The 27,882-nt window shown below is 43.3% G+C and overlaps 1 long non-coding RNA gene across 1 annotated transcript; it reads left to right on the top strand.

Moving 5' to 3' along the window:
• Positions 1-2,094: 2,094 nt before the first annotated feature.
• Positions 2,095-22,901, top strand: LOC147027365 (uncharacterized). Its single transcript, XR_015056872.1, has 3 exons — positions 2,095-2,375; positions 3,533-3,741; positions 21,631-22,901. It is a non-coding gene; the product is annotated as an uncharacterized LOC147027365 (long non-coding RNA).
• Positions 22,902-27,882: the final 4,981 nt, after the last annotated feature.

The following is a 27,882-nucleotide window of genomic DNA, read 5'->3' as shown; positions in this document are numbered from 1 at the left end:
AAGTCGGGTGGAATAAATTTGGCTTGGTAATTTAGAAAACATGTTAATACGGCAAACGGCCTGGAAATCAGGTGTTGTCAAATATTTGGCTTTGACACTCACAAAGAGAACCCACATATGCTTTGTAAAGCACACCCTATTCATATAAAATAACCAACTGCTTTCGAAACAGCCATGAGAACAAAAGAAAGGTGATTGCTGAATGCTGGTGAGGTTAAAAGTTAAAACTTCCACCACCCATCATCCTCATGACATACGGGAGGAAACATTGCCATCACTGAGCCCGTAACCAAGCATGAAGGCACACACACACACACACACACACACACACACACACACACACACACACACACACACACACACACACACACACACACACACACACCCGTGGAGAGTACCTTTACATATACAAATCTACCCAGATGTACTACATCCATGTGTGCTGTTTACGTACCTTTTACCTTGTAGCCACGGCCGACTGTACAAAATTCGAAACATCACCGATTTCTTGACATTTTCAGATTTCGAGTTATTTAGTCCACGTGATCCGATTCTCCAAAATCAAGTTGCATTTCGAATATATACTTTAATTTGTCCGTGAGAGTATATCGTGTAAAATCGAATCAAATAATGCATGAAATCGCTCCAAGCTCCTAATTTGAAAACTATAGCACTTATAAAAGTGGTGTATACAGCGATTCATAGGTATGAAGATCAGGTATTCGATGATATCAGTGAAGAAAGTTAAAAAACAAAAAAAACATTTTGAGCGCTTTATCGTTGATAAACCGTTGCGGCCTGTTCCAAGTCAATGCATTGTTGAACAGGACAAACAAAATGGCGAATTAGGACTTCAGCGAGGGAGAGTTGGGTGACTGAGGATTCGCCTTGAGACCCCAGCGAAGGAGAGCGAGGTAACCGAGGATGATGCCTTGATAAAGATATAATTAAATAAGGCCGTTAATTATCTTCAAAAGTCGTGTTTTAATTAACCCAAACATCCAATTTTCACTCTCGCACTTCCTTGGAGTTCTTGAAGTATGCCTGCAAAGTTTGGGGCCCCAAGGTTTCATGATTTTGGAGTTATGGAGAAAACACAAACACACACACTGACATCTGACATTTATTAGCATAGATAACATTTAGAGGATGTTGTTAATGATTATTCTGCAACACTCCTTTTTAAACTTTGTCTTCATTTCAAACCTTAAAATAGTGTTTCCCTAAAGGATGAACCTTCTTAACGTGTGAGAAATTGATGTAGATTTTCTGACTGTTTGGATCATCAGCCAGGCTCCGATATTCATCGAAGTTTCGACCATTTCTGCCAAGAACCCTTTCAATTTAATGGACTCGCAAACGGTCAGATCTTCACTGTGATGAGGGAAGGACATGATGAATGAGGAAAAAAAAAATTGATGGAGTGTAAAAAGTAGAGAAACAGGAACAGGTTATCAAAAGGAATTCTGAGTGAAGGTGTGTGTTTGAGTGCGGAGGAAAGCTCATGCAGGTCCCTATGGAACCTGATATTGGGGGGGGGGGGAAGAGAAGGTATATTTCTCAACATGGTGTGCTTATAAAGGTTGGGGAAACAGTCTGGTTGTATCATCCCAGTCATGAAAATGACACATGGCTATGCAAATGCAGACAATGCAGATATTCAGACAAGGTGGTGTGTGTTTCATTCCACATGATGTCATGGGTGAGAGAGTACGATCATACCTTGTGAGGAGTGGGAGAGGTGGTTGTAGTGGGAAAAGGCTGTGAGGTTTCGATGTCAACATAACTATATGACCATTATTATTATTTATTACTTATTTGTTTGCACTCCTGCTTTTACCTAATGCTCTACAATTTTGACATCATGGAAAATCATTAAATCATATCGAAAGAAAACATTATCATGTCTCAAAAGGAACTCGTAAGCCTTTGGATTTTATTGTAGAGGGCATTTTGTTCCAGTAGGAACATTAGCTTGGATAAGCACCTGGCAGCCAAACCGCGAGCAATGATATTTTAGGTTTTGACCTTTTCACGAGGCAAAGGAATTATGGAGAGCCCCTTGAGGTTGCATTCCAACCTCACAACCAGAAAGGCCGCAGGAAACATCCTGTATCCATGAAGTGTTCTCATTACGATACAGATGTGATACACTCCGAGCTGGACTCCTGAAAATGATCTGAAAGGACTGCCGTGACATTGCAAGGTTAAAACACGTTGGTGACTGCACAAAAACAAAGCCCAGACCTGATTGCTTCATCAGATGGGAGCTGCAGATTGAGCAAGCATGTGAGATGGATCTTGAACATGATCACACCCTTACCAGTGGAAAGAAAAGTCCTCCAAATCCATCGCTGCCGAGCAACTACACTCAGGTATGGGCATTGATACATATATATATATATATATATATATATATATATATATATATATATATATATATATATATATATATATATATATATATATATGTAAGCTCTTTCAAACCACTGACTCACTCACTAAATCACTGACTGATATTAAAGATCGGTACCTTGCGGGTGACATAGAAAGCTGAAATTTTGTGTGCCCACGGACATCGAAGTCGATACACCTGGAAAACTCACAGAACCATCAGAAAGCATTCACAAATGAAAATATAAATCTTTTTTTTTATTTAAAGAAACATCAAATGCAGGTGAGCGACCTGAGACAATAGGTTAGCACGGTTTGTATGCTTACACATTGTGCTTACACAATGTGTAAGCACAACCCGTTCGAGTATATATATATATATATATATATATATATATATATATATATATATATATATATATATATATATATATATATATATATATATATATGAGTCTGGTGTTGGCGCAGTGGTTAGGGCAGCGGCTTTGGATCCAAAAGGTCCTGAGTTCAAGCCCCATTGAGCCACTGAATTAATACACCAGGGGGTCGACTCAGCCTGTCATCCTTCCGAGGTCGGCGAAATGAGTACCAGTGTACTGGGCCGGTGTATACCCCGGTTAAAATAGGTGTACCATATCCCTGTGTCGTAAGAGGCGACCAGGGTTGCGTCAGGAAGGGCATCCTGCGTAAAACATGTGCCAAATCACTATGCGGATCATGCAGATGATCCGCTGTGGCGACCCCTAACGAGAGCAGCCGAAAGAAGAAGAAGATATATATATATATATATATATATATATATATATATATATATATATATATATATATATATATTAATAAAAAAGTGTGTGTGTGTGTGTGTGTGTGTGTGTGTGTGTGTGTGTGTGTGTGTGTGTGTGTGTGTGTGTGTGTGTGTGTGTGTGTGTGTGTGTGTGTGTGTGTGTGTGTGTGTGTGAGAGAGATTGTGTCTCTTCCATAACTCCAAAACTATAAAACCGAACAGCCTGAAACTTTGCATGCATACTAAGAAAATTCCAAGGAAGTGCAAGAGTGAAAATTGGGTGTTTGGGTTAATTAAAACACCCCTTTTGAAGATAATTAATTAACGGCGTTATTTAATCATGTCTTTCATCAGGCGATCCTCGGCCACCTCGCTCTCTGGGGTCTTAAGGCGTTTCCTTGGTAACCTTGAAGCCGCCATGTTTTTTTGGCCTGCTCAACCATGCCTCGACTTGGAGCAGGCCGCCACAATTTCTTGCTTGAGTGCTTATCCACTTCCCGAGCTGTACAGTAGAGTTCGTGTCCTGATCGTGATATGCAGTCGACAGTTACTACAAGGTAGAGGTAGGTTTACAACACACACGGACGTGGTACATGTGGGTATATTTGGATCTGTACGGACTCTCCGTGGGTGTGTGGACATGCCCATGCTTGTTACGGGTGCCGTGGTGGCAAAATTTCATCCCGTATCTTATGGAGGTTCTTTCAGGTTTCCCTTTGTCCTCACACCTGTTTCTAAAGCATTTGGTTATTAGATTTGCTTGACAAAGGTTAAATGTTTCTCTTTGTGAGTTTGAAAGCAAAATATATTTGATACCGCCCAACTTCCGAGCTGTTTTCCGTATTAACGTGTTTTCTAAATTACCGAGCCAAATTGATTTCCACCCATTCCACACGCAGCTGTTTATAAAGAATTCTATTTATGTTTATCTCCTTGACATGTCGATATAAATGTAAAGCTGTTTTTCGGTGAAAGCGAATCAAGGTTTCCGGGTTGTATACAGTACGTGCTGTCGTCGGTAATCACACTGACTTCAACCTGCTGATTCCAGAAAAATTGCCAATATCGGTCAAGCGTGTGTGCGTGTGCGTGCGCGTGTGCGTGCGTGTGTGTGCATGTGCGTGTGCGTATACACATGTGGGGTTTCAGAATGTGGAATGGAGTCCTCCCAGGGCAGGCTAAAAGTATCCACCTTCATTTTGATAAGTGGGTCACGATTCACGAACCAAGATGTGAAGTTTTCTGTTTTCAAAGTTTTGTGTCGAGGGATCTCTTCAGGATCGTCACTGAACCCCGGAGAGCTTCCAACTGTAGTTCGTTTGTTATAATATTCCCAGGGATGGTTTTTATCTCACCTATAAATTAGTTCCCGGGAGCTTATGGGATGGCGCGTCGTCCATCTGTCTGTCCGTCCACAAGTACTTGCCACTTCTTCTCAGAAACTACACATTTGATTTCAATGAAATTTGACCACAACCTTCATCACCTGTGATGGCATAAAAAAGGGGTCTGAAGGGGTCCACAGAAGGAGTTTACAGTGGGGGAGGGGGGTGGGAGGGCAGAGTGGGTTTCCTCCCCAAAGAGGTATTTGCTTTCTTCTTAAACGATGCACACAATTCCAATGACACTTCACGACAACCTTCAACACCCATGATGTACCAAAGTTTGTTCATGACGTTAGAAAAATCTGCTCTAAGGGGTTCCATGGGGAGGTTGCCCCCCAAAATATGTATTTGCTTTCTTCTCCAAAACTACACATACAATTACGATGAAACTTGACCACAACCTTTATCACCCATGATGTATCAAGGTTTGTTGACGACATTAAAAAAAACATCCATAAGTATTTACTTTCTTCTCCATTATATATTTTGTGGGTCGTCCATGCCTCCCAGCGGTTGCCTGGTTATCTTACCTAGCCGCTACCAGGTGAACGCCCAGAGGTACTGCCCCCATGTTTAATATCACTGCGAGGTTCTTTGTCATCATTCCTGTTCGTCCAGCTCCCACTGGTACAACTTTGGCATTCTTCAGCTTCCAGGAACTTCTCTTCTTGAGGTCTTGGTATTTGGTCATTTTCTTGATTTCTGCATCTTTTAGTCCAAAATACCTGATATTAACACCTCAATCAGCAATGCCTTCTTCTCTTTTTTTTGTACCTATTTATGATATCTGGTCGCAACACTTTGTTTGAGATGTTCACGCTCAATGGGATCATTCAGTTGTATGTGAGCGGTAGGTACTTCCATGTTTTCAGTGATTACTTTTGGTTCATGGTCCCACAAATTTTCTGGAACTGGGATATCAAAGTTTTTGCAGATGTGCAGTGGATTACATTATATACTCTGTTGTGTCGTTGTGTGTACAGCTGTTCTGATATAAGTTTGTTTGTGTGTGTGTTCAGTCATTATGCATAAAATATCATCATCTTAAGTTGTCTCGTTGTCTCGTTGTCTCGTTGTCTCGTTGTCTCGTTGTCTCGTTGTCTCGTTGTCTCGTTGTCTCGTTGTCTCGTTGTCTCGTTGTCTCGTTGTCTCTCTCTCCTCTCTCTCCTCTCTCTCTCTCCTCTCTCTCTCCTCTCTCTCTCCTCTCTCTCTCCTCTCTCTCTCCTCTCTCTCTCCTCTCTCTCTCCTCTCTCTCTCCTCTCTCTCTCCTCTCTCTCTCCTCTCTCTCTCCTCTCTCTCTCTCTCTCCCCCTCTCTCTCCTCTCTCTCTCCTCTCTCTCTCCCTCTCTCTCTCTCTCTCCCCTCTCTCTCCCCTCTCTCTCCCTCTCTCTCCTCTCTCTCTCTCTCTCTCTCCTCTCTCTCTCTCTCTCTCCTCTCTCTCTCCTCTCTCTCTCCTCTCTCTCTCTCTCTCTCTCTCCTCTCTCTCTTCTCTCTCTCTCCTCTCTCTCTCTCTCTCTCTCCTCTCTCTCTCTCTCTCTCTCTCTCTCTCTCTCTCTCTCTCTCTCTCTCTCTCTCTCTCTCTCTCTCTCTCTCTCTCTCTCTCTCTCTCTCTCTCTCTCTCTCTCTCTCTCTCTCTCTCTCTCTCTCTCTCTCTCTCTCTCTCTCTCTCTCTCTCTCTCCTCTCTCTCTCTCTCTTCTCTCTCTCTCTCTTCTTCTCTCTCCTCTCTCTCTCTCTCTCTTCTCTCTTCTTCTCTCTCTCCCCTCTCCCCTCTCCCCTCTCCCCTCTTCTCTCTTCTTCTCCCCTCTTCTCTCTCTCCTCTCTTCTTCTCTCTTCTTCTCTCTTCTTCTCCCCTCTCCCTCTCCCCTCTCCCCTCTCCCCTCTCCCCTCTCCCCTCTCCCCTCTCCCCTCTTCTCTCTCCTCTCTCTTCTTCTCTCTTCTTCTCTCTTCTTCTCTCTCCTCTCTCCTCTCTCCTCTCTCCTCTCTCCTCTCTCCTCTCTCCTCTCTCCTCTCTCCTCTCTCTTCTTCTCTCTTCTTCTCTCTTCTCTCTCCTCTTCTCTCTCTCCTCTCTCCTCTCTCTTCTTCTCTCTTCTTCTCTCTTCTTCTCTCTTCTTCTCTCTTCTTCTCTCTTCTTCTCTCTTCTTCTCTCTTCTTCTCTCTTCTTCTCTCTCTTCCTTAATATCCCCGTCTGCGAAGCGACAGGTTGTATTTGCAAGTTGTCTTTGCTAATATATATTGTTGTGGTTACCAGATTCGCAAACCACCATTCAGGTCCCTTAGGTGAGGTATCTCGGTAAGTACATGTGTAGTTAGGCCCGAACCCGTTGTCTAGTGGGAATACATGTCATTTATACGTGCTGCGACTCTTCAGGATAGCCGTTTTTCTTTTACTATCTTTATTTTGGACCAACCGCCATCACCACAACATCAACCACCAACCACAACACCGCTTCACCACAACCGCCACGACCTTCACGTCACACCTCGCAACCGTAGCATCGCCACCGTTCTTGCCCCGCTGTGGGTACCGGTGTTGGATTCGTGCAGAGCGCGCGTCGAACAGCGTGTACAAAATCACGGATTTTGTGCTTCAAAAACGGATCAAAAACGACACACGCCCACTTTTTGCCGTCCAATCGGTGAGCGAGGGGCGAATTGGCCCCGCCTCCAGAACGATCGATATATGCAAATTTGTGGATATATGCAAATTTGTGGATCAAAAAGCCTTCACGCCCACTTTTTCTCGGGCCAATGGGGAGCGAGGTGAAAGGTCAAAGGGAGGGGGTCAAAGGCGAAGTTACGGGGGGATAAAAGGACGGTGTTCGTCAGTCAGGGGAGAACGAAAAAGGAGAACGAGAACGAGAAGGAGTCGGAACGGAGGGGACGAGTGTGGAAGTCTGGAGCCCGAAGCCTGCAGTGGCTGGAGAAGCTGAAGAGAGTCAGACGAGGGGGTGCTCGCGTCGGTGCCAGGAGCTGCACGCCCGAGGGAGGCCGGCAGCACGACCTGGCCGAGGTGGAGACGCACACCAGGGATAATAAAGATCCTCTATACCCCGAGCATCAGCAATCCCCTCCTGTTTCCCCCCGCGCTGAGATAGTGCGACCAAGGGGGCCCCGTTCCCACCCCCTACGAGACACCGTCCACGAGGCCCGCGGGTTGCGGGGCCATCGCCGCTCCGCGTCTCATCACCAGACGGGTTGGCGCGACCCGGTCTCGGCCTCAGGCCCGCCTCATTCTTGAGGGTATTTCTTTTCCTTGGTTTTGGGTATGTGTTGTCGGCGCCGTCTGTGAAGTAGAATTGTATAAGTGTTGCCGTGTGCTCGGTAGTCGGTATTAGCTCTGCACTGTGTCTTCACTTTTATATTTGCTTTTTGTGTAAATGGAATTGTGTTTTCTTTTTTTTGTGTGCATTTGGTGGAATTGTATTTGTGTGCTTCCCGTGTGCCGCGAATAAATGTGCTTTATTGTTGAACTGTTCTCCCGCTTCGCTTCGTCTTTTCCTCCATTGAATCCCCATCTTGCTTCACGTAAAGGGTTGGTAGTGGGCTGAATACGCCCGATAATTAATCGAACCGTCGAGGTCGACGATAACACCGCTCGGTTATTCTGATAGTACGGAACGGGTCGCTTAAGTGGCCCGTGTCCGAAGTCGACCTGCGGCGAGGTGCGATCGCCCGGTCTACCCTCCGCGTGGGTACTTAGGTAGGTCGGGTCGGCGAGCAACCCTATCCCACGCGGGGGCTGATTGGCTCGATCGCGGTGAGACCGAAAGGTCCACCCGTGACTGGTTCCCGGCGTTAGTCCGAGAGGGTCACGACTGGATTGTCCGTCCGGTGGGCGACGTGCCGCGATTCGAGTTACGTGGCCGTCAGCACGCCGGCGGGCGCGAAAACCGCAACAATATATATATATATATATATTCACACACACACACAAGTCTTGGGGGTTGATGGTTTGAACTCTGCCAGAGTCATTACTTTTTTAAATGGTATGTGCTGCTTCCTTGCTTGACGTTCAGTATATAGAAGGATAGAACACAGACAAACAATCCTGGGAAGGCAATGGCAAACCACCCAGTATAAACCTGCCAAGAAACTGCTTCAGCAGCACCAAAGCTCTGTAAAGATGATGGTACATCAAATATATGTCTATCGTGTATAGCATCAGTAAACCTGACACAGGATGGGGTTAATGTACATAGACACCAAACAGAGATTGTGTACGAGTTTGCAGTTTGTAGGCAAAGCACGAGTACAGATGAGAAAGGCAGTCACATGTTTATGATGCAGAAATGGAACAACAAAAATAGACGTTTATTTTTAATGCACATCGTTGAGCCAAAGCTGACCAATGTGCACAAACACCTTTCGATTATAAAAATAACAACACAAAGAGCAATCAGAGATTGCAGACCCTTGCCAGGACTTTTGTTTGGTGTATTTTATGTGGTGTTTATGTACTGGTGTGTTATGTAATTAATAAGAGACATAATTAGAACTGCCACTTTATAACTGCTGGCAGTGATGACCGGGTTCCAAGACGTCCCGCTTTGATGCAACCCGGCTTTGATTGGACACCTGACCCTGACCCATGCGATTTATTATGATCTAATTAAATTCGGAATGGGATTAAAATAAATTTAATTCAATGCAAATGGAAGATCAAATCGAGAAACACTTGCATTGGAGTCATCAGGAGGAATCAAAACGAGCAACAAGACGAAGTCATCAGGAGGAACTTGGATAGGATTCACATTTCAGCTGCTACTCCTCTACCCTCAACCCATCCAGGAACAGCCAAGTGAACCTCATTAAAAATAAAAAAAGAACCCAGATCAAAAAATTTAGATCATTCTGGCTGCCAGACCATGCATTTGATCAAGTTGAAATTTAGAACATGTATTCCGTATCGCTACCCGATCGAAATTGTGAAGTTTCACAAAGAATGATTATGCAGTTTCAGAGAAAACCTTTAATATTTTCTTTCATCCAATATGGCTGCCAAACCATGTGACCAATCAACTATACCTTAAATTGTACACCCATGAATTGGGGAACATTTGTGTGAAGTTTCCCCTCGATCTGTCCAGCCGTTCTGCAGAATTTTTTTTTACAAATTCTAGAGTAAATCCAATACGGCTGCCAAACCATGTGACCTATGATGTCATATGTGTGAAGCTTTTGTTCCTCATGGAGAGGCGGTCATATGTGTAAAGTTTTTCCTCGATCTGTTCAGCCACTTACGGGTTTCCTGGGTCAGAACTAAGATCCAGGCTTTCAATTACATCTTGGATGCTGCTGTCCTGTCTGTGCCTGTTTGTGGTGAGGATGTTGAGGTCGTGAAGAGATTCACTTACCTTGGCAGTGATATTCATGTCTCTGCTGGCTGTGAGTCAGAGGTCAATAGATGGCTGGGCCGGGCTGCGACAGTCATGGATTCACTGGATCATGGGGTGTGGCGCTGCCAGTACATATGCGAGAGGACGAAAGTCCGAGTCTTCAGGTCCTTGGTGCTTCCAGTCTTGCTCTACGGATGTGAGACTTGGACTCTGACCAAGGATCTGAGATGGAGACTTAATTCCTTTGGTACCAGGTCTCTTCGGAGAATCCTTGGCTATCGCTGGTCGGACTTTGTGTCCAACGAGCAGTTGCTGAGAGAGACTCAAATGAGATTTGTTACCCGCATAGTCCGTGAGCGTCAGCTGCGGCTGTATGGACATGTGGCTCGTTTTCCTGACGCTGATCCTGCTCACCAGATTCTCTCAGCGAGGGAGTCTCGTGAGTGGAGGAGGCCAATGGGCCGACCACATGCCTCGTGGTTGCAGCAGTTTGATCGGCATTTCAAGGAGATGGGGATGGGACAGACATCTGCCTGGGGGATGGCCAGACGGAGGCCCCTGGAGTACCGGCAGAAAGTGAATGCAGTGATGCACTGCTCTGGCACATGCTCCCATACCTGACCTTGACCGGACTTCAGAGAATAAGATTTTTGAAGCTTAAAAAAAAAAAAAAACTATGACTGGTGAATCACGTGACCAATGACGTCAAAGTTTTTTTTCTGTGAACCATTTTATCCGTAGATGAACCTCAATTTTTTTTTCATACTGATCAGATGTGGCGTTCTACATATGTAATTATGATGTCATAATGAAGGTACCTATGACGTCATCAAAAAAACACACATTCCCCATGAGGAGTGCTTGCTGTGTGCCAAGTTTCAATTTTTTCTTTAGTGCAGCTTCAGAGATACAGCAGTCCAAATTCTTTCTGGTTTTTTTTTTAACATGGCTGCCACACCATGTGACCTATGGTGTCATAATTATGATTTGCACGTTCTACATGAGTAGTCGCACCTATGGTGAAAATTTCATCTCACTCTGACGAGCATTAGCAGAGAAAAACACATTCTGTACGGACAAACAGCTAGACAGACAGACAGACAGACAGACAAACAAACGGACCCAAACGCAATACCCTCTCATTCGGCGAGGGTAACAATCCTTGGCTGCTGCTCGAGGACAGCGTCTCATGTACTGTGTCACTATTTCCTACTTTGTCTTGTGCAGCCAATAAGTTATTGGTTATTATTGTTTCCAAATAGTATTGTGTCTTTCATTGATGTTTTGTTCATTGTCTTCCACCATTACGTTTCTTCCTCTGGTGTCGCAAGCTCTGGAAGCAGCTTGTACATCAGTACATCACTGTACTTTCACATGAAGTATGGTGACAGGAGTGGATGATGGACAAATGAACAGAGCATCTGCGATCCTGATCCTGGGATTCCATGAGTTAAGTGCTCAGATGGGAACTCCAAACAGAAACAGGCAAACCCATTAATCTACCTGTTTAAAAAGCAGGTTATTCCACTTTTTAATATTACTGCTAGAACTGCACTGACATTTCTCTTCTACAACTCTTTTAACTGCCCCCAAATAATCCCACCTTCTTGTGGTGTCTGCTGGGAAAGGGTTTTTATTTTGGCTCAAGTCTTTCACGAACCAGCTAGCCAGGCCTGATGTTTGATGAAAGGCAGCGGGAATTTGTAATTTGGTGAGGCACAGGCGCACTGGTCCACCTTTTGCAAAAGACTTTAACATCCACCAGCTAATGCTAGCGAATGGGACAACCGGCTTAATGTCCATCTGAGGGACAGAGTACTTCATGATGCAATGCCCAGCAATGTCAAAATGCACATCGATGGTTCATGATGCAATATATCCGAAGCCAGCCACTGACTGAGCAACCTCTATCATAGCAAATCTTTCCTTGGCAAATTTGAACTTCTAACGATATGCAAGGTCTTATCCACAGCTCGATGTAGTACTGCTCTCCCCTTTGGGCTGGCACCACTGACACACACCCTTCACATCTTGATGTATGGAAACGACAAGACACCAAAAATAATTGGAATCTCACGTGATGAAGCTGACTTTCTGGGCCTGTTACTCCCACATCACAAGGCGGATGATGGCCTCTGTTTTCTACCCTCTCCTTTCTAGTCTTGAACCCTCTGCCCGTTCCCTGTTCTGCATCCCACTTCCATCCCCAGAACTTTCCATGGTGCATGCCATGTGCCAGTAATTCCCACTTCTGTTGTGAAAGAGGTTCAAGCTCACTACTCACTCGCACTCACTTGTTCCTCTTTTCTCTCGCCGATGAAACCAAGTTGCTCAGCCCTTTCAATCCCACCCTTCCCTCCTGGCTTTCAAAATGGCTGTTCATTATACAATCTATATTTTATAATTAACACCCCTGTTCTTCCAGTCAAATAAAGCTGAGCCACCTCAAGATAATTGATTAGGGGAGAGCTGATTGGTTATTCCCTCCAATAGCAGGTGAGACACATGATTGGGTCTCGTTATTTATATGTTAACTGCTATTGACGCTGCACGTGGTATGTGTGTGGGAGCCTCGGTGGTGTGTTTCTGTCTATGCTGTTGCTGATGATTCACCAGCAAGTGATGAAACTGGTGGCTGAGGTGGCATGTAGCATTGGGATTCTCGTGTATGTTTATATTTGTGAATGTCTGTAGCTGTCGAGAAACTCGGGGAGGTTTTGAAACAGCAAAGGGTTTACCTTGTGTAGCTTTTCTTGGTTGCTTTATGCAGCTTTCTTTGAGTAGAAGAGCAGAGGGGGTTAAACATACTCTGTGTGTATATATATATATATATATATATATATATATATATATATATATATATATATATATATATATATATATATATATATATATATATATATATATATATATATATGGTGTAACAACATTCCGGAATCAAAGGCTGTTATTCCACATCGACTGATCCGTCATCATGGTGTCATGACATTTAACCGGTGCCACGTTACCAAGGCAAAATGTGGAGGTGCCCCACCCTGCTGAAACCAGAAACGTCGTAATGTTGCAAGCGGAATATCGTCCAAGTAAGGCTCTATAACTTCATTTGACATTGCTACAAAAAAGCATGGTCTGAGTAAGGTTGTTCCATGGATGCCACACCAGACCATTACCCTCATATCATTGTAAACATTGGTCTCTTCCGACCAATGGGGGTTCTCATTCTCCCATTAATGGCGGTTATGACGGTTTACCATTCCACCGAGATGGAAAATAGCCTCGTTAACCTTGAGTCAGGTCAATATACAGTTTAACCCCCAAAATATTGCTACAAAAGGTTTATCAACTGATTCTGGTGGGTTTTAGTGTACTTTATAACATACTAAAAGTTTACCAAAGTATGACCCCCGGAAAAGTGTTTTTTTTCAAGATGGCGTCCAAGATGGCTGCCGAAACCTTTTAATGATCATAACTCTGTAATTATCAACTCAAATTTGATGATCTTGGTGTCTATCCCTAGGTTTTTGGGGGCAAAGAACACATTAAGATCATAAAAAAATGATGTTGGCCTATTATGTAACACAAAAATCCAACCTTTGTCCATAGAATAAGTTTCAGAGCGTTCAGTTTTGAGTGTCATCCTCCTCCTCAGTATCGACTTCTTGAGTGTTGTTTGGATTGTCGCAGTTTTCAGTTTGGCAAGGGCCACATGAAGCAGTGCAGGGGAGTCCATAGCGTCTGCAGCTGCATCGAGAGTATTTGCACCCCCTCGAACAGTTGCAATGGATAATTTTCAAGAGTTTGTGAGGCGCAGCATTGTTTTCGGTCATAATTGGAATTAACTGATCATTTTCCTGTTTCCATCCCCATTCAGTTGGGTTCATTTCATTTGCCATCCCCATCCATACCATAATTTGAAAGTACACACGTTTGCTATGGAATCTTGTTGCAGGTGATGTTGGTGGAAGCTGTTCAGGAGTGACAAATGCTTGAGCAGTTGCCACTTTCTTGGTGAAAATGATATGGCGCAGTGATGATAGCGTATCATTAGACTTGCCACCAAAGAGATCAACCATCAGGTCTTTTCCAAGATCTGATATGTCTTCTTGAGATTTGTTTTGAAGGATGAATGCACTAGCACAGGACTTCATGACAGGATCAGATTTCACTAATTTTCGGAAGGCTGACTTTTTTCCGATGCCAAAAATCCTTGAAGTTGAATCACAGCCTGTGTCGGCATGTACAAAGAGCAACTCATCGTCTCCTAAAGTGTCTTTCAACAGGTTAATGTTATACACTTTGTGTTCTTTTGACTGCATGTTTGCGTCAGAACGGAAGTAGATGATCTCATTGTCTGTTCTAGAGTAATGCAGGAGCAAGATCAGCAAATCTGAATCCTCACCGACCAACGTTGTGGTGCAATGACGGGATTGTTCAACAGTTGCCTTAACGACATCAACGTCGGCATCCCCTGGTGAGTGAATGACATGGCATCCCCTTTTAGTTAGTGCTGTGCTGATGAGAGCAATCATGTCTGCCTTGTTTTTGTCACGAGACAAAAAGTCCTCCTGTTTGCCTGAAAACTCTGTATCTGCAGTGAAACAAACAATAGGGTGCAGGTTTTGTCCTCGTCTCTGATGTGTGTTGTCTTTTATGGAGGGACCTTCACCATAGCCATCGAACACCACTGCACTGTCGCTAGTCCGTAATGTCTCACAGTGAAGTCTGCATAAGACTCAGCTATTGCATTATATGAGTCGCCTTTCTTCCACGGTAAACGATGGAGCAAAGAGCCACCATCGAGCACGTTACAATCTGTTTTAGGAATAGAGTTCATCACAGCTTCACTTGATAAGTCCGTAGCATGGTCTCGATTTGCCTGAGCAAGCTGAGGTTTGTCTGCTTTTCGAAGAATGTTCCTGACCTCAAAGAGAGCTGGAGGGTAGGGGCTTAGTTCATACGTCAAAACATCTTCAAGGGAAAGATATCTTGACCTTGACACCACAAGGAAACTCTGGAACAGAAGGGCAGGATCAACCAAGGGTTTGGGCTCTGTCTTTCCGCTTGAATTTGTGATTGTATCTTCAATGATCTTGTTCCCAACCGATTCAAAGGCATGTACATTCACATCTGGCCCAGCCACTATCCCTTTGACAATGTTTCTCAGAGTAGAATCAGATGTGAAGGGTGAGCAGGCTGCAAGCTTTATCCGAATTTTCTCGAGATCAGATGCATCTCTTTTGATGTGTGCCTCAGTTGAGTCTTTGTGTTGCGGACTTGTAGTATAGGTCAGGTCTGTGAAATCCTGCATCGCACTGTTGTACTTGGATGTTACAGGTGCAGATAAGGTCCAAAGGTTTCGCATGTCCTCGGTCATCCCACTGCCGCGAGTTAGACCACCAGTGCTCTTTAGAGACCTCATCAACGTTTGTTCAATGACAAGATCACTACTCAGCCCTGCCCAGCACTGATTGCTCCTACGAACAACGTGAAAAACATCAAGGAACTTTCGATAAACGTCTGGGTGCTTTTCCTCCAGGTTGCTCATTTGCTGCAGGTAGTAATGAGCAGATCGCAGGTAATCGAAGTGTCCAGCTGCAGCAAAGACAGTTAGGCAATTGGACACTGCCTGCAAATGCATCAACCAAGACCCAGTACGATCCGCCTTGATCAACATTCTTGCCATGCCAACCATACGCTGATAATTATACCACAACTGGCTGGTCTTTGAGGTCTGAGCAAGTTTAGATTTCTTCTTCTCCGTTACTGTCTCGAGTTGGATCAAAACCTCAGAACAAGCAGCATCTCCTAGCGTCGTCTCTCCGCGAAGAAGGGAGGAGTACAATTCCTCGGCTTGATCCAGCAGTGTCTGAATCTCGGGATTGTTTTTGGCCATTTCCGTTATGAGCTGGCTATGCAGGCACTTGTGAACAAGAAGATGGCCCCTCAACCCCCAAAACATTGGTACAAAAGGTTTCTCAACTGATGGCAGCACTGAAAATATGGAAAGCCACTGCAGCAAAAAATCTTAACTTACACTATGTGATATGAAAATGGTTACAATGTGTTCATTTTTGACGCCATATTGGATTTTGATGTTACATAGTAGGCCAACATCATTTTTTTTATGATCTCAATGTGTTCTTTGCCCCCAAAAACCGTGGATTAGACACCAATATCATCAAATTTGAGTTGATAGTTGCAGAGTTATGATCATTAAAAGGTTTCGGCAGCCATCCTGGACGCCATCTTGAAAAAAACACTTTTCCGGGGGTCATACTTTGGTAAACTTTTAATACGTTATAAAGTACACTAAAACCTACCAGAATCGGTTGAGAAACCTTTTTATAGCAATTTTTGGGGGGTTGAAGGGTTATTTTCCATATATTGACCTGACTACTCCGCCATCGAAGATGGACGGAGGTTACTGTTTTCACCCCTGTCTGCTTGTTTGTTTGTTTGTTTGTTTGTTTGTTTATTTGTTTGTGAACAGTATTACAGAAAAACTGGACACATTTCGACGAAACTTGGTGGGGGGATTAGGTATGGTCCAAGGATCATGCCATTAGATTTTGGACTTTATTCAAAGTCCAATATGGCCGCTATGGCGGCCATTTTGAAAAAATATTTGAATTTTTGTTTTTGCATTTCTACATGTTTTAAGTGATTTCCAACTAAAATAAAGAAATTTGTTAGAGAAAAAAAAAACAAAATTTTGCAACTTTTTTTTTCAAAAATATTTCGATTTTATTTGAAAAATATTTTAAATTTTTTTTTTACATTTCTACATGTTTTAAGTGATTTCCAACTAAAAATAAAGAAATTTGTTAGAGAAAAAAACCCAGAAATTTTGTAACTTTTTTTTCAAAAAAATTTCGATTTTATTTTTTTGGCATTTCTACATGCGCGTCGATCGAGTTTAGTTTATTCAATCGTGGTTCAGTAGAGTCTGATCCGTTTTGACCTACAATGAATAGGATATCGAGTTCACTTAAGTGACCCAGCAGTATTGGCGGCGGAGGTTTTGCACTCTATCGAGTGCTCCCCCTCTAGTCACTAAACATGATATCGTAATAAATTGAATGTTGCACTAATTCCTGTTGGGTTATCCAATCACAAAAATCTTCACGTCTGTCGCGATCATCCCCGTGAAGCTCTTGCACACATTGGACTCTGTAAGGGTGGTTTTTGTTTCTCTTTAGAATGCATGCAACAGACATGTGACTTATTCCCGATTCTTGACCAACTTTTCACATTGATCTATGGGGGCTCACAGCAACATTTGCTGAAACATCTACCTTGAAATTAAGATCCATTTTTACTTTTGTTGTGGGATTGTGATGGAACGACGTCAAAAGATATCGTGATGCTAAACCAGAAGAGGATTGTTGCGTCGTACTGTGGCATCGTAATGTCGTGTCATTCCTACCTTGTTTGGTTGTTCTTTTGAGACTTCATCCCTCTATGTTTTTACATTTTTCTTTCAATGTTTTTTTTTTTCTTTGTTTCTGCAAAAAAAATTGTAAGTAATAAAATGCTAGATGTTTGACATATTTTGTTATTTTGGTCTGGATTAAATCCCATCTATATTATTAAATCTGGCTTTTGGTACATTCCACTCCTCCACCTTCAATCCTGGCTTTTGTCACAGTCCACCATGTGGATTACCACCACTGAACTGAAAATAAATAGAATGCTCATTGTCATTCACAACACACAGAGTCTGGTGTAGCTACTGGACGTCATCTTGGTTAGCACGATGCTGGGTGAGGGTGATTTCCGTCGTGCGTTGGTATGTAACTTAGAATGACAAACGATGGCGTTTTTTTCACCTTTTGTGTGAGAGTTTACAAGAGTAAACTTTATCATCGTAGCTACTTGCAAATACAACCTGTCGCTTCACTGACTCCCTCTTCACATCAACACCACACCAATTCATCAACACAGGAGCCAAAGAAGAAAATTCAAAATCTATTTATTTATTTTAAGTGTTTTTGTATTAATTTTATCGATTTATTTATTTTAAGTGTTTTTGTGTTAATTTTATCGATTTATTTATTTTAAGTGTTTTTGTGTTAATTTTATCGATTTATTTATTTTAAGTGTTAATTTTATCGATTTATTTATTTTAAGTGTTTTTGTGTTAATTTTATCTTTTTATTTTAGGTGTTTTTGTGTTAATTTTATCTTTATTTATTTTAAGTGTTTTTGTGTTGATTTTATCGATTTATTTATTTTAAGTGTTAATTTTATCGATTTATTTATTTTAAGTGTTTTTGTGTTAATTTTATCTTTTTATTTTAGGTGTTTTTGTGTTAATTTTATCTTTATTTATTTTAAGTGTTTTTGTGTTAATTTTATCTACTTATTTATTTAAAAAAATTTCTTTTTCCCCTCTGGGGAGGGGGCATGGATTTGGTTAAAAACATACATCAGCCACACAACCCCCCTTGACAAGACTCCCACCAACAGCACTTCGTACACATGCACACAATCACCCATCAATGCTCAAACTACCTAAAAGTCATATCAACATCCCCATACCCCTCTATCTCCATAACTTCCAGGTACCTATCTAATTCCAATTTAAACTTATCCACTGTTTCTGCTGCCACAACCTTTCCAGGGAGACCATTCCATGCATTAACTACTCTCTGAGTGAAAGTCCCCTGCCTTGCTTCCATCTTAACTCTCCTCTTCTTTACTCTCAGGCTGTGGCCCCTGGTCCTATCACTGTCGACTCTGTTGAATAATTCATCTTCACTTATTTTATCTCTACCTTTCATGATCTTAAACATCTGTCATATCTCCTCATAACCACCTCCTTTCTAGTGTATAAAGTCCTGTCTCCTTCAGCCACTCCTCATAGCTGAGTCGAGCTCGGCCCGGAATCAACCTATTTATTTATTTATTTTAAGTGTTTTTATTTTATGATCAATTTTATCATAAAGGCCCTGAACCCCTTATCCTTTAATCAAACGAAAGAACAAGAAGGAACCCAAAGAAGTAAAGAGCAAAGATGGAGTCATCAGGAGGAACCTGGATAGGATTCGGGTTTGATGCAACATATTCAACTGATGAATTGGTACATGGCTTTATTACGATAAGTTGCAGAACAAGTTCGAGTTTCAGGGCATTTTGTCAATTTTTCACAGAGTTATACCCTTTTAAAATTAGGACACGTTACATATCCCTACGCTGAACCCTCTCGCATGTCCTTCCTGAACTGTGGTGACCAGAACTGCACACAATATTTTAGAATGTCAATTTGTAAATGTATTTTCAAAAACAAGAACAGCTGTGACAAAAAAAAGCCATAAATTTATTTACACTGCCGTCTACTGTTTCGCCATGGCTTACAAACACCAACTGATGAGGAACTGCATGCTTGACACAGCGGGGCCCAATGCAAGCGGGTGGGGCCTGAACTTTGCACAACGATCGATGTATTTTTGATTGTGTTTAGCAGAGGGACAGTGAAGGTACTTTTGCCGTGTATCACCATGGCTTGCAAACGAACATCCAAGCAGCTTAGAGTGCTCGCCAAGTGGCTTAAGCACTCAAGCAAGTACGGTAAAGGAATGGCTGGCTTGGCAAGCTGATTGGTAATAGAGCACACCCCCAAAAATAACCAGAACATTGCTGGTTTCTTAAATTTTACATTTCACTCCAGATTTCAGCATTTATTTCGTCTTCAATCTGCATGATCCGATCCTCAAAACCAAAATCATATTTCGATTATATACTTTAATTGGTCCATGACATGTCATCGTGGAAAATTGCCAAAGCCTTTTCAAGTATGCCAAAGCAAATGGTGAATTAAGACCCCTGTGAGGGAAAGTGGGTTAACCAAGGGGCTGACCTTGAAGGATTACGTCTCAATGAAGGATATAATTAAATAAGGTCGTTAATTGCCTTCAAAAGGGATGTTTTAATTAACCCAAACACCTAATTTTAACTCATGCACTCCCTTGGAGTTCCCTCAGTGTGAATGGAAAGTTTCAGGTTGTTGTGTTTTATGGTTTTGGAGTTATAGAGGAGACACATACACACACTCTGACATATATTCATCCCCCACCGGTTTCACTGGAGGGGACTGGAGGTTTGCTCTCTGTCCGTTGCTTTTGCTTTTTCGACTTTTTTCCCCTTATCCTTTAATCAAACGAAAGACCAAGAAGGAACCTGAAGAAGGAAAGAGCAAAGATGGAGTCATCAGGAGGAACCTGGATAGGATTCAGGTTTGATTCAACATATTCAACTGATGAATCTGTACATGGCTTTATTACGATAAGTTGCAGAACAAGTTCGAGTTTCAGGGCATTTCGTCAATTTTTCACAGAGTTATACCCTTTTAAAATTAGGACACGTCACATATTATACATGGTCATTGTTCAGCTGCCCTGACGCCTCCTCACTGCTCGACAACCATTGGCTGGACAGCTGTCCTGACTACACCCCAATAAAATCATGCACCGCCATTGCATGAAGCAGCATAAAATCGGTAGGCCTGAGGCTTTCAGCCTGGGTGTTAGTCCATGGCCCAGTGCAATTGGAATGACCCCAGGGATATAACCACGATGTATTATTTATGCACATAAGCTGTACACATGTTTTTGTTTCATGTATGTACATCAGGTTATTTTTAATATGAAATAGGCAAAGCCTAGAAAGAACAAAACACCGTAGGTTAGAGTTTCTTCTTCATTTTGGTTTCTGGTATCGGCTCGAGCATACGTCAAACGCAAACGAATATTCTCTCCCGAACATTCATTGGGCCCGGTAGAGGACATGTACTGCAAAGCGATTTTCGCTCTTGTTGTGCAGATATACCGAACACGCACACATGAATCGATAGAATCATGGTTATACATCCACGGTCGTGATTGTACACACACACACACATGAAGGTGGATACTTTTGAGTCTTGGGAGGGCTCAGATCCACCTTGTGAAACCTGCATAATGGAGATAACAACCAACGACACACTTTTCCTGATGTCTCCCTCTGATCGTACACCAAAACTGAATGTATTCCTGTATTTATTTAAAGTAAAGTGCTAATACCGATGCAGCACTTACTAACGGATTTGATCATTTCTCCAAGGACCACCAGTGGAATCAATCCTTGTTAGCCATTTATCAACACAATGGATCATAAATGTTTCATTCTAATCACCCAAGGAATGTTTCTCCCTCTCTATTAACATTCGTGTTATCACATTAATCACAAACCTCGTTGTTGTGTCATTTGTTTAGTTCTTGTTCTTTTGAGAAAGTCAAATCCATTCACTCGTTTTTCCTTGTAAATGGATCCATCCATCCCAAGCTTATGTGAGATCATTGTACCTGCAAAGCCTGGTGCTGGCTTAGTGGTTAGGGTGGCTGGCTTGGGATCTTAGGGTCCTGAGTTTGAGCCCTACTTGGTAGCTATCATTTTGTTGGGGCACAGCTGTGCTACTGATGCTGTGCCCCCATACCAGTACAGTGGTACTCATTTCACCGACTTTAGAAGGATGACAGGCTGAGTCAACCCCACCTCGTAATTCAGTGGCCAACGAGGCTCAAACTCAGGACCCTAAGATCCCAAGCCAGCCACCCTCACCACTCTGACGGCACACCTGAGTCATTGGAAAAATACACATTGAGGCAGAAATCTGCTGATGAACTGTTTACATGTGAACTTGAACGATGAATCTGTGACCATCCACATCGTTACCACCTCGGCTCGTCCACAGGTACCTTATCCAGCTACCCCGAGTCAGAGACATGTTCAAGAGAAACGATTTCTTATACATGCACCTGAAGCCCTTTCTATTGAGACTCCATCAGATGTTGGACCTCTTTGGGTGGATAATCATCGGATGAATCTGAGATCGAGTCAGAACTTGCATCATTGGGCAGTTTACACATTAAACTTGTTTTCCCACCTGTACAATGGCATGGTGTGAATACCACAACTTGACCTTCATTCGGTTAGCAACACGACCAAAGTCCAACCATCCTGGAGCATGTGATCGACCACCTTGCTCAAGAAGGTCTCTTTTTGGTTTACGACTGCACTGGCACTGTGATGCTTTATGAATGATGATCTTTCAACAGGGAATCAGATAAGATGTCAGCAAGGTCATAATTATATGAATTGTTCAACCAGAAACTATCTCCCAAAACTCCAAACATGTCACCCACCTCCAGGGTGGTTCTGCACAAGTTAATTGCCACCCTTGCCACCTGTCACATTTCATTGGACCAAAGGGAACTCATTCCTCACATACACCCACATGTTATATTTATTAAATACCTACACCAAGTTAGACGGAGCACTCCCTCGGCACAACGAACAGAGCACGTAACGATGACAGGATCAGATTGGCAAGCAGATTTGTAATGAAATAAATACATGACTCGTCTTGTCAAGCCGTTCTCCTTTTCTGTTCGTATATTTACATTGAACAAAAGTGCAGATATGGTTCATTATTGTTGTTCAACAATTGGGTTGTGTCAGAGGGAGGATCACGTATGGAAACATCATGTTGTGAAAATGACTCCGAGGGGTTAATAAATATGCTAACTGTTTGACATATTTTGTTATTTTGGTCTGGATTAAATCCCATCATGTTATTAAATCTGGCTTTTGGTACATTCCACTCCTCCACCCTCAATCCTGGCTTTTGTCACAGTCCATGCTGTGGATGACCACCACTGAACTGAAAATAAATAGAATGCTCAATCCTGGCTTTTATTCTCTATCACCCTTCATCTCATTTCCCGGAGTGGATGAGGTGCCCACGTGTGTAGAACCGTGCTAAGATGAACGACGAAGTGCGCTGATGTGCTTAGGAGGAATTTCTTTCTCTTGTGAACTGTTTGCCTGTAAATAAGTGTCCTTTTGATCTTTATAAACTTTCCAAACTGCCCGATCGTATTTTTGCCATTGGTTAGACCACAGTGTGTACTTGTGACGGAGTTCTGCCCTGCCGAGCTGTTATGGTTAGTTATTAGCTAACGTCCCACTTACGGTAGTGTTCGGCCGTTTTGATTGACAGCAGTGAAGCGTTGAGAGCGCGGTTCCCCATCGGGGAGGTTTAATTTGCCCGGAAGGTAAAGCGGAGTTCGACCCTGCACCATGCCTGAATTAAACGTCTTCGGTGGCGTCTGTTGTTGCCTGACAACCCATCGTGCTGTGGGGTTATCTGCAGCTCGTCGGCTTCAGGGGCACCGGTTGGGAAGTGGGTCCAAGTCCTCCCCTCGTGACCCTTGCTCCCCCAAACACTATATACCCCAGAAAGTATAACATCATGACCGTTTCTGCCACTCGCCGAGGGAGTGGGTGCATTCGTGACTGAAAAGGCCTCATTTTAACGCCTGTTCTCCACATGATTGATCTCATGCACCATTTTGATTATAATCGTACCGTATGCGATTGTTTTCATCTATCATGTCCGTCCCATGTACTATAGTTATAAAATACTTACTACGCGGACCCCAACATGTCTCGTGCGGTCAGCGTGATGTTCTGATGAAGCCATTACGGTGAGTCATGCATGTAATCCCATGCACACGGACTGGAAGTCCATTTCGAATTCCACCCGCTAGTTATATTACTGTGCCGGTGATGCAGTGCCCCTCCCCCTTGCCCGGCAGGAATTAAAAACGTGTCTGGGCACCGAGCCGCGATAACGTGCCCTTCGCACAAGACCCCTTGAAGAACTTTAATACGAGCACACAAGACAACCGGCTTAACGTTCCTCCAACGTGTCTATCCGTGGAATACCCTATCAATCAGACGGGGTGTAGTCGGGTGAGGAATCAAATCCAAACTAAACACAACTGCGAGCACATGCTCCTCCTTGCAACGAACAGTTCACATGAGGTTTCAAAGGAACTCGTCCAACCCTCATGGAGGTTATCCAAATTATTGGAGGAAAACTATCATGATATTTAATGGGAGGTGACACCACGACCTTGCCATCAACACTAGTTACACTTCACTGGCTGTGCTTCTGGGTCACTGTGTCCAGGTGATGATCGATACACCTCCGACTTTGTTTACAATTATCTGCCCTGAGCTCGTATTGTTTATTGTCAGATGTTTGACCTTACTCGAATCGCAAGTGTGTGAAATTCACCAACATTTGATCTGCAGGATCTGGCCAAACTGGCACATAATCTACACACATCTACCACGGGTCGAGTTTACGCCACATCTGGGTTTTCTGAATGAAAAGTGCCAGCAGTTTGGGGACAATTGAAATTCCATTACACGTGCCAATAGGGAGGGGAGGGTAGGGGGACTTAAGAAGGGATGTGAGGGGGGTGGGGGAGTGCATAAAATAAATCTCCAACTCTGCGTCAAATGGTTCAAAATGGAACAAGTTTAAGATCTACCCGGAGTTAGGGTGAGAGGAGGTCACCATGGGAATCGACGATCTGGTAGAGGGCAAATGAGGTCACAATGGGAATTGACGATCTGGTAGAGGGCAAATGAGGTCACCATGGGAATCAATGATCTGGTAGAGGGCAAATGAGGTCACAATGGGAATTGACGATCTGGTGGAGGGCAAATAAGGTCAGCATGGGAATCAATGATCTGGTAGAGGGCAAATGAGGTCACAATGGGAATTGACGATCTGGTAGAGGGCAAATAAGGTCAGCATGGGAATCAATGATCTGGTAGAGGGCAAATGAGGTCACAATGGGAATTGACGATCTGGTAGAGGGCAAATAAGGTCAGCATGGGAATCAAAGATCTGGTAGAGGGCAAATGAGGTCACAATGGGAATTGACGATCTGGTGGAGGGCAAACGAGGTCACCATGGGAATTGACGATCTGGTGGAGGGCAAACGAGGTCACCATGGGAATCGACGATCTGGTGGAGGGCAAATGAGGTCACCATGGGAATCGACGATCTGGTAGAGGGCAAACGAGGTCACCATGGGAATCGACGATCTGGTGGAGGGCAAATGAGGTCACCATGGGAATTTATGATCTGTAAGAGTGCAAATGAGGTCACGATGGGAATCTACGATCTGGTGGAGGGCAAATGAGGTCACCATGGGAATTTATGATCTGTAAGAGTGCAAATGAGGTCACGATGGGAATCTACGATCTGCTCCAGTTTCTTCAAATCTTTCAGCCACATCCTTCTTTCATGCACAAATCAACTCCAATCCCCACCCTCCTCCCCCCCCCAACCAAACCATTAATCCCTTTACAGCTCTCTCTTTAAATTTCTCATTGCCCTTATAACCCTCACCAGCCATGAAACTGCCCCGTTGATACAAGGCCAGACGATACAACCTTGTGACCTCAAACTTCTTGGAAGTGCCTACAGTGAAACGTTGCAGTTACAGCTGGTACGTCCGATTGTTGGAAGGAAAAAAGGGGGGGCGTTATTCTTTAGTGTGAATTATACACACAGATACCACGTGACCGTGTGATGGCTGCAAGTCCGTAAGCTTTATTTGGATCAACATTAGAACCGCCATGGGACGGGATGAGGAAGGAAGGACTCTGTAATACGAGTTTAACAAGCTGTCCAAGCTTATGTTAATATGAAACCGAATTTTGTTGTCACACACCGTCCGTCCGTCCGTGTAGGATGTCATCATCAAACCCTAATTGCTTATTTAAACAAAATAAAGCAACACAGGTCGATTGGAAGGGTTTAATAAACTATTCATAAATAATCGGTTAATATGCGATAACAGATATTACTGGCAACAGATGAGAGGAACATTCGATGGTGAACAAGTTGATTGAAATCGAACTTTATTTCAACATCAACCATTTGCAGCATTTTAATGAGATACGTCATAAAGCCTTGCTCCAGACCATCATGTCATAATCACCACCATTATCCATGAGTTGCTTCTATCGTAACGAGGTGAGCCGCAGGTGGAATCGAATAGAGCCGCATTACGGATGGAATAGAGCCAATCTGCAGGTGGAATCTAACCAAGCCGTGGGTGGAATCGAATAGAGCCAATCCGCAGGTGGAATCTAACCCAGCCACGGGTGGAATTGAGTCGATCCGCAGGTGGAATAGAATTGAGCCAAGGCGTAGGTGGAATAGAATTGAGCCAAGGCATAGGTGGAATACAAATGAAGCGAGCCGCTGGTGGAACTGAACCTCACATATATTGAACCTTTTTTTTTTCTCTCTCGAATAGGGAATTGAACATTTTGTGAGACAGTCGCACATAGTTATAGTTCCCGGAGGGAGGCATTAAGTGTTTAATCCTGGTGGCCATGGTGTCCCGTTTTTTGGAAGGGAAAAATACATTTGTTTTCATGATGAAGCAGAATTGCAAGTGCTACCTATTGGCTATAATATTAAGAGTTGGTTATATGGATAATCATCAGCGATCTCAGATAACAACCCTCGAGTTCATGAAGTATTTAAGCTCCTCCACACATTTGTATACTTTCTTTGTACTTGCAGTTGAGGCTCGTGGAAGAGCGAGAACAGAATGGATCAGGATGCAACAGAACAAGGAACGGGTGAAAGAGAATGAGGAAATGCCAACAGTAGGGCTGAGGGAGAAAACAGATGGAGACGGACAATTAATGCAAGTAAGGTTGAGGGGTAGGGGAGAACGCAAGAGGTGGACAAGATGGACACAGAAGTAAATTTGTGGGAGGAGGGGCATGGGGTGGGGGCAGTGGTCATTTAACGGGTGGAGAAAAGATCATGATTTTGGATGGGGGATGATTTGAGATGTTGGTGAAAAACTGTCATAAAGACTTTTTTTTTTAATATACCATGCCGAGGCTCGTGTGAGAGCTAACACACAACGCACATCATGGAGGACATGAGACAAGAGAGGAGGGAGTAGGAAGGACAAAATAGTGGGGAACAGAGACATTAGGAGATCTGTGGAAGGGAGAGGGATGGGACAGGGAACATGGGGAATAGAAGATGGACATTACAGGGACTTTCAGGAAGGAAAGCAGGGAATTTGAAGGAGGTGGGCTTGGGTGCATGAGAGAAGAGTGAGATTAAAGCTGGACCTGGAGAGAAGAGCGAGATTAAACAGAATGTGGAAATTGGTTCCATCAGCAGGGGGGAAAGAGGAATGAATGAATGGAATCATGGATTTAGGTTGTTTCACCAGAAAGGGATTGACGGTTGACCGTGTGAACCCTGCAGAAACCTGGGGGGGGGGAGGGGGGGACAAAGAGCAGAGGGTGCAAGACCAGAAAATTGGAGGAAGAAGACAGAGACCACCGACCTTTCTGTGATGGTGAAGTGATCAGCCCATAGACCGAGTAGCATCATGGGATAATCCAATGATCTTGAAGGCCTTGTTGAAAGATATGACTCAAAACTCCCTCAGATTCCTTCACAGAGATTGTTCTTTCTTTTTCACACACGTGCTGTCATTATTGCCAATAATGAAGCAAACATTTTCAATTGTTTTTGTACCAGGAACCATCGCACACGTTAGCCGGAGTGAAACTAAAGGAGGTAAGGTAATTGAAACAGCCTGGACACTATGGTACCTCTTAGTTAAGAATGATAGTCTCGGGATGAGATTGTACAATTTACAGTAAATACTTGGCACTGACTTCACAAATCAGTGTACTTTTACATGTAATTATTACAATGCCAATAACAGAATGGAAAAATACTTTGAAGCACAGTATACGGGACTTGAACTTGAAGGGATCCCAGAATCATGATCCGAATGGCAAACAGTATGACCTTAAGGCCTTTATGGTTTCATCAAAGGGTGTTGAAGGAGGGAGATGCTCATGAGGGCAAGGGGGATGTTCAGGAGGGTGAGGGCATGAGTGAGAGTGGGGGAAGAGGGGGTGGTAGCTTGTGCTCGAGGGCAGTAAAAAAGCACATCTAGTCGAGGCCGGATGTAATTTGACCACACTCCATTCAGATTAAAAAAATGCAGGAAATTTATATCAATATAATGATGATAATTACAGATAGTGATCACAAAGTGATGCGAGTCGACAAAACATCTGACGCAAA

This window comes from Eptatretus burgeri, chromosome 4, assembly GCF_056783735.1.
Source record: "Eptatretus burgeri isolate ZD-2024b chromosome 4, Ebu_testis_v1, whole genome shotgun sequence".
NCBI lineage: Eukaryota > Metazoa > Chordata > Myxini > Myxiniformes > Myxinidae > Eptatretus > Eptatretus burgeri.
The sequence above is the reverse complement of the archived record's forward strand: the minus strand, read 5'-3'. Positions and strand labels throughout refer to the sequence as shown.